Source organism: Camelus dromedarius, chromosome 24, assembly GCF_036321535.1.
Source record: "Camelus dromedarius isolate mCamDro1 chromosome 24, mCamDro1.pat, whole genome shotgun sequence".
NCBI lineage: Eukaryota > Metazoa > Chordata > Mammalia > Artiodactyla > Camelidae > Camelus > Camelus dromedarius.
The window spans coordinates 12,142,771-12,150,488 of NC_087459.1; the positions used below are offsets into that span (position 1 = coordinate 12,142,771).

General features: G+C 48.5%; 1 pseudogene; it reads left to right on the plus strand.

Annotated features, from left to right (window-relative positions):
- The first annotated feature begins 1,083 nt into the window (after nucleotides 1–1,083).
- On the plus strand, nucleotides 1,084–4,810 carry LOC105106489 (death-inducer obliterator 1-like; annotated as a pseudogene).
- The last annotated feature ends 2,908 nt before the right edge of the window (nucleotides 4,811–7,718 follow it).

The window sequence follows — 7,718 nt, forward strand, 5'->3', positions numbered from 1 at the left end:
GTATCAGGAAAGGAAAGGAAGGGAAAGAAACAATAGCTTTTAAAATCGCATCCAACAACTGTCGGCGGTGCCCGGAAAACAAGCCAGTGCGCAGGGTACCCGGGGCTGCTGCTGCCTTGCTCTGGCCCTGCCGCCCGGCACCCAACCTCTGGCCCTCAGTGAGTCGGTGCGACAGCCGGGCCCGGGGTGTGCTTGGGACCCCCAAGGCTCCAGCACAGACACCTGGGCCTCAGAAATGGGAGCTTGCGCAAAGCGCTGATGGTCCCACAGGGGAAGCTCATGGATGGGGCTCTCTGCCGCCCCTTGACTACGAAGAAGTGAGTCTCTTATAAGAAGCATATAGATAGATCTCATTTTCTTATCCAGTCAGCCACCCTATATCTTTTGATTGTAGCATTTAGTTAATTGACATTTAAAGTGATTATTGATTCCTGAGGTAAGCTTGCATTGCCATAAACTTCCCACTTAGGACTGATTTGCTGCATTCCATAGGTTTTTGGATCCTTGTTTTTTTGCTCTCATTTGTCTCAAGTATTTTTTAAAATTTCCTCTTTGATTTATGCAGTAATCCATTGGTTGTTTAGTAGTGTATTATTAAACCCCACGTGTTTGTGCTTTTCACATTTTTTTCCCCTTGCAATTGATTTCTAGCCTCATAGCATTGTGGTCAGAGTAGATGCTTGATTTGATTTCAGTTTTCTAAAATTCACCAAGGCTTGATTTGGGGGTCAAGCATGTGATCTATTTTGGAGAATGTGCCACGTGCATTTGAAAAGAATGTGTAATCTGCTGCTTTTGGATGGAATGCCCTACACATGGCAGTTAGGTCCATCTTATAATTTAAATAATTTTAAATACCTTGCATTTGTACTCTCCTCTCCTCACAATTACTATTTTAAATATATTTTACAGCTAATTGTTTTGTGTATTCCTTAACTGCTTATTGTGGATAGAGGTGATTTTACTACTTTTGTCTTTTAACCTCCATACTAGGTCTTTTAACCTTTCTAGTTTTACTACTAGGTCTTTCAGTCTCCCTCCTTTTGGGTCCATCTCCTAGAGTAATGAAAATAAAAATAAATACATGGAACCTAATAAACTGAAAGGCTTTTGCACAGTAAAGGAAACCATGAACAAAATGAAAATCGCCCCAAGGGCCATTTGGAATTATGTTGGCAAACTCAGATCTTCTGTGTCTAAGGAGCTGGGCCTGATCTGGTTTCACCCCGCGACGGAGGAGGAGGTGGCCTCTGTCCCTCTCCTCCTGTCTTAGCAGCCGTGGCCACTTCGGCTGACGTGGTCGCTAACAATAGCAGGCATGTCAAGGACCTCTACCCAATCCTGCTAAGCACCCTTTGACTCCATTCCATCCAAACTCTTGCCCTTTGAGGGACCAGGTCTTGAGTCACCATGTCCAATCAAAATCCTTGGGTTAGTAATCTGTCAACAAAATCAAATGTCCTTCAGATACTGGAGAATCGGACAGGAGACCTCAGACTGAAGAAGAAACAGACACTCCCATTTATCCCAAGGTGCCCAAGGCCCTGTTGCCTGAAAAGAAACTCCCCAAGTATCAGCTGTGCTCTGGGGACACGGCTGTCAGCACACCCTCGGGGTCTCCTCGCTCTTCCAGAAGTATTAGGTCTTCGGTGTTAAAACCACTGTTGTCCTTCAAACCAGGAGCCACAAACTCCATGACAGCATCACCTGCCTCAGCAAGAGTCACCTCAGTCACTTCCTCTGTCACGTCCTCTACTTCAAAAACAGCGTCGCCCTTGGAACATATCCTGCAGACTCTCTGGGAAGAAGCTGTCAGGCCACCCCCACCCCCACCCCCAGCAAGGAGGATGCAGAGTCCGCCCCGGCCTCCCACCAAGACTCCAGGGCCAAGGCCAACAGTGAGCTGCCACCCATCGTCCAGCAGTTTGGTCAGTTCTCAAAAGACAAGGTCTAGAGGAAGAGGAAGATGACAGACCATATGACCCCGAGGGAGGGTACGGTCCCGTGAGAGCCTTCCACACTCAGCTGGGTGACTGGGGGCAAAGGCAGGACGCGGAAAAGGCCTCTGAGTTGGCAGAGCGGGAGGAGGTGGCCTATGACCCAGAGGACCAGACGATTTTAGCAGAAGCTGAAGTGACCATCCACGGTGTGCCCAACAGAATGTGTGCGGACAAGCACGGCTCGGGCACGGGGAAGCCCACTGGCTTCACCACCAGCATTTCTGCCCCCTCCGTGGCTGAGAAGGAGAAGATGACAGGGGAACTCAACAAGCAAGTCGAGGAGCAGAAGAGACAAGTGCAGGAGCAGGGGGCAGCTCTCAGTTAGCAGAGGGCCACTTCTCCCTGTCGGAGGCCCTCATGTCGTCACCCCCAAAGGCGTCGCTGCCCTGGGCCCAGCTGTTTCCGCAGGAGCAGCAGCCTGTGGGCCGGCCGGCCGCGCCCCCTCCACCAGCCAGGGGCCGGCCCGACAACGCCCGGGCGCAGCAGTCAGGGCCCTCGGCAGGCCTGACGGTTGGTTGGCCCCGGAGAGCAGCGAGAGCAAGAGCGAAGCCGCCCCAGAGCCCCCCGCCACCCCGCCAGCCGGAGAAGGGCCCAGAGGGGCCGGGCTGGCCCAGGAGGAGCCAGAGTCAGCCCGTCCCCGGTGGGCTCCTGGCGGGGAGGCCCAGCCGCCCACGCGGGAGCGCTCAGACAGCCCGGGCCAGCAGCCCGCCCAGAGCGTGACGCCTGCCGCCGGCCTGCGAGGTGCTGCCGCGCACTCCCCGGAGCGCCTCCCTCCAGCCTCCCCCGCCCCCCCACCCCCGCCGGGAAGGGATCAGGAAAGGCCCCTTGGCTCCTCTCAGTACAAGGATCCAAGAAACGCTGCTTGCTGCAAAAAGTGACCTCCCAGCAGCTGACACTGAGGGAGACAGAGAGCCACAACCCAGGCCTGGCGAGCAGGCCGGCGCGTTCCCCCCCACCCGCCCAGACAGGAGGGCCGCCTCCGGCCCAGTTCCAGGGCCAACGGGACCCGCACCACGCGCCCTTTCAGGATGGCAGGCCTCTGCGGCTCCGGCTTCCCAGGACCACGAGGGCCAGCCCCTCCGTTTCCGGGAAGAGAATATAATTTCCAGTAAGGACGGGCCAAGAGGAGGGCACCGCTGGCCACCTTCAGGCCACAAAAGGGGCCCATCCCTTCCTTGTTCTCTGGGTCACACGGGCCGCCTCCCTAAGCTGACACCAGGGGCCCCTCCCTCTCTCATCTTGCGTGCCCAGAGGAGCAGCACCACCAACACTGGAAGAACACAAACACCCACCCAGAGCGAGGAAAGGGAATTCCAAGACCCCCGTATAGCGAGGCCGAGGCCGCAGGCCCTCCTGCTCAGTTTGAAGGCCTGAAACAAGCCCAGGTGGTGGGAAACAGGGCTATGGCCTCTTTCCAGTTTGGACTCCAAAGAAGGCCTCTGCTGTCTCAGTTTAAAAGACCCCGGGGGAGGCCCTCCTCCCTCTCAGTTCCGAGGCCAGGGAGGACCATCCCCCTCCACTTTGTGGGCCCAAGAGGGCCACATTCGAGCCAGTTTGAAACTGCCCAGGGTCCCCACCCCAACTGGTTTGAAGGGTCTAGAGGCCAAGCACCAAATTTCATGCCGGTACCCAGGGGAATGCAGCCTCCTCAGTTTGAAAAGCAGAGTCAATTCACTGCTCAGATTTGCAAAACAGAGGGCACCGGCACCCCCTGCAGTTTCGGGGTCCACCCCTTTTCCTGAGAAGAGTGAGCCGGCGCCCCGTCATTTCCACATCCAGGGCCAACCCCCCCCCCCCGTCCCCGCCCCGCGAGAAGCCGAAGCCTGCTGGCTGCCGGAGCCACCCAGCCAAGCACCCCCGCCCCCTCCGCCCCACCCCCGCCAGCGCAGGAAAAACAGGTGGGACGAGGCCGGGCCGCCCCCCCGCCCTCCTCTCTGGAGGCCGAGGGGCAGTGGGCTCCCGCGACTTTCGCGAGGGCAAGGCCCACGAGTACCGGAACCAGGCATTCGAAGGGCGGCCAAGGGAGCGGCTCGAGGCCGGGCCCAAGGAGAAGCCCTTGGAGGAGCCTGAGGCACCGCCGCCGGACAGTCGTCGGGGCCCAGCCCTCGGGGACCGCAGGCAGGAGCGCGAGCTCGGGAATGCTGGGGGCGGGAGCGGGCGGAACCTGGAGCAGGAGCGGGACTGGGACCGCGGCCGCGAGTGGGACCGACACCGCGACAAGGATGCCGGCCGCGAGTGGGACTCGGGTCGCGAGCGGAGCTAGAACCGAGACCGCGGCCGCGATTGGGACCGACACCGGGACAAGGATGCCGGCCGCGAGTGGGACTCGGGTCGCGAGCGGAGCTAGAACCGAGACCGCGGCCGCGATTGGGACCGACACTGGGACAAGGATGCCGGCCGCGAGTGGGACTCGGGTCGCGAGCGGAGCTGCAACCGAGACCACGACCGCAGGCGCGACCGGGAGAGGTCCCGCAGCATGGACCGCGACCGCGACCGCGACCAGGCCTGTGAGCGGGAGCGCGGCGGCAAAGGGACCACCGCTGGAGCCAGCAGCGTCCCCCGGGACCTCAAGGCTGAGGCCTGGACGCCCAGACCTAGGGCCGTGGGCTCGAGATCCGGGCTCACAAGCGGGTTCAACAGGGGGTTTTTGAAAGAGCTCTGAACTCAGGCTGAATAGAATGTTCTGGACTCCAGAAATGACTCATTTTGTGTATAATGGCTTCTCACAAAATTTCACACCTTTCCAATTCTGATGCTTTAAAAAAAACACACCAAGAACTCAACATTTCCATTAAAAATTACTGAAATGAGTTATCTACAAAAGCATATTGCTTTCTCAGATTCTAAAGTTATCTTTTCTAGTAACTTGACTCGTAAATTGTTTACATTTTTTTTTAATTGAGTTATAGTCAGTTTACAATGAGTGTCAATTTCTGGTGTACAGCAGAATTCCTCAGCCATACATGAATATACATATATTCATTTTCCTGTTCTTGACTTGTAAATTTTAAGGGAAGTTGAGCTTTTAGGACTTGAGCTTTAAGGGAACTCCCAGAGCCATACCTTTCCTGACGTCTTGCCCGTGTTTCTGTTTCCGGAGGCTTTGTCAGTCTCCTGGCGGCGGGCGTCGCTGCGTGTGTGCGCCTGGCTGTGAGAGAGCCATGTTGGGTGTTAGCTCATATCTGGGAGGTTGAGAAACGCAGAACTTACAGGTAATTCTTTCTCTTGTCATAAAGAAATTTGAATTACAAATTCAGCCAGGGAACAAAACACGTTTCCGAGCAAAAGCTCAGTTTTTTTTAAATTGAGTTATAGTTGGTTTACAATGCTGTGTCAATTTCTGGTGTGGAGCACAATTTTTCAGTCATACATGAACATACATATATTCATTTTCATATTCTTTTTCCCTGTGAGCTAACACAAGATCTTGTATATCATCTTACACATTTTTTCAAAAACATGATTAAAAGCAACATCTGAGTAGAAGTTGTTAAATTTTAAAAACAGTTTATTTTAAAAAGGTTTAAATTTTACCACCCTAAAGAGAAAATAAACCAATTAAGTGTACTTTAAAGGGGGAGGTGGGTTTCTTTGATCTGAATAATCAGGAAAGTATTGTTTGTTGAACTTTACCATCTGAGCATTTCTTTCTGTATCCCAGGTAAAGTGCACTAGCTCCAAACTGTTATCAGGTTATAAACTTGCCATCAAAATTGAACAATACTTGTATAAAGGACGAAATGGAAAATAGTGATATTGGCTCAAGAACTACAAACTAGAAAGCTTTTCGCTGTGAAATACAGTACACTGTATTTTCCGAGTACTTAAGTGTGAAGTAGAGAAAACCTAATTTATTTGACTGTACAAACACACTTTGGTAATTTTTTTTTTATATTTTTATAAACTTACTTTTGCAAATGTAAAATTAGAGAATTTCATTTGTTCCTCAGAGTCTATTCCATTGTATATCACTACAGATTTTCACTTTCTGACACAAATGTTTTACGGTATGAGAACAGAGAGAACTTACCCATTTGGGATGATTGGTTATAGACCAGAGTCAGTAGGTTAAATTGCATTAAAGTGGTGTCAGGTCCCAACATGTGACGTGATGTGAAGGTTTTTTTAACATATAAAACAAACTTTTCTAATTTAAATATGACAAATGTAAAAATCATGTGTGTTTCTTTAGGTTTACCTGACAAATTTCTGTAAATTGTATTTTATATTGCAGAGTATTATATCACTGTACATTAAAACATGGACTTCAGAACTTTGTTCCTTGAAGTAGAATAAACATCTACAGAAGGAAAAAAAAAAATAGAAAGACAACACAGGTTGGGAGAAAAATATTTGCAAATGATGCAACTGATAAGAGCTTAATCTTGAAAAATATACAACCAGCTCATGCAGCTTAATACCAAAAAACCCCAAACAACCCAATCAAAAAAATGGGCAGAAGACCTAAATAGACCTTCCTCCAAAGAAGGCATTTAGATGGCTAACAGGTACATGAAGAGATACTCAGTGATGCTAATTTTTACAGAAATGCCAGTTGAAACTACAATGAGGTATCACCTCACACCGGTCAGAATGGCCATCATTCAAAAATCTATAAATAAATGCTAGAGAGGGTATGAGGAAAATGGAACCCTCCTTCACTGTTGGTTCTATGTAAATTCGTGCAGCCACTATGAAGAACAGTATGGAGAATTAAAAAAAATAAAGCTAGAGTTATCATATGAGCCTGCAATCCCACTCCTGGGCATGTATCCAGAGAAAACTCTTATTTGAAAAAATAACGTGCACCCCATGGTCATTGCAGCACTATTTACAATAGCCAAGACATGGAAGTAAACGAAATGTTCATTGACAAATGAATGGATAAAGAAGATGTGGTCTATTTATACCATGGAATATTACTCAGCCATAAAGAAGAATGAAATAATGCCATTTGCAGCAACATGGATGGACGTATAGATTATCATATTAAGTGAACTAAGTCAGAGAAAGGTAAATATCATATGATATCACTTAAATGTAGAATCTTGAAAAATGCTAATGAACTTATTAACAAAATATAAATAGACTCATAGACATAGAAAACAAACTTACGGTTACCAAAGGGGAAAGCAAGGGTGGGGGAAGGATAAATTAGGAGTTTGGGATTAACATATACACACTACTATATATTAAATCAATAAAAAACAAGGTTCTAGTATATGGCACAGAGAACTATATTCAATATTCTGTAATAACCTATAACAGAAAAGAATGTGAAAAAGCAAATGTATATATACCTATATATACGTAAACACATCTGAATCACTTTGCTGTATACCTGAAACTAACACATTATAAATTAACTAGACTTTAATAAGAATAAATTTAAACAAATTTAAAAATAATTATTATAGGTATGTACTTATGCCATTTATTTGTTTTAAGTTTGTTGTTGTATTTCTTTTTTTCCCCCCACTGAAGTGTTTTCCCAGGTATTTTTTTTTCTGTTTTGTGTCTGAGTTCTTTTTAAAAAACTGTTTATTGAAGTATAATCAGTTACAATGTGTCAGTTTCTGGTGTACAGCACAACGTCCCAGCCATGGATAGACATACATATGTTCATTTACATATTCTTTTTCATTGAAGGTTATTAGAAGATACTGAATATAGTTCCCTGTGCTATACAAATAATTTTGGTTTTTTAATCTATTTTTA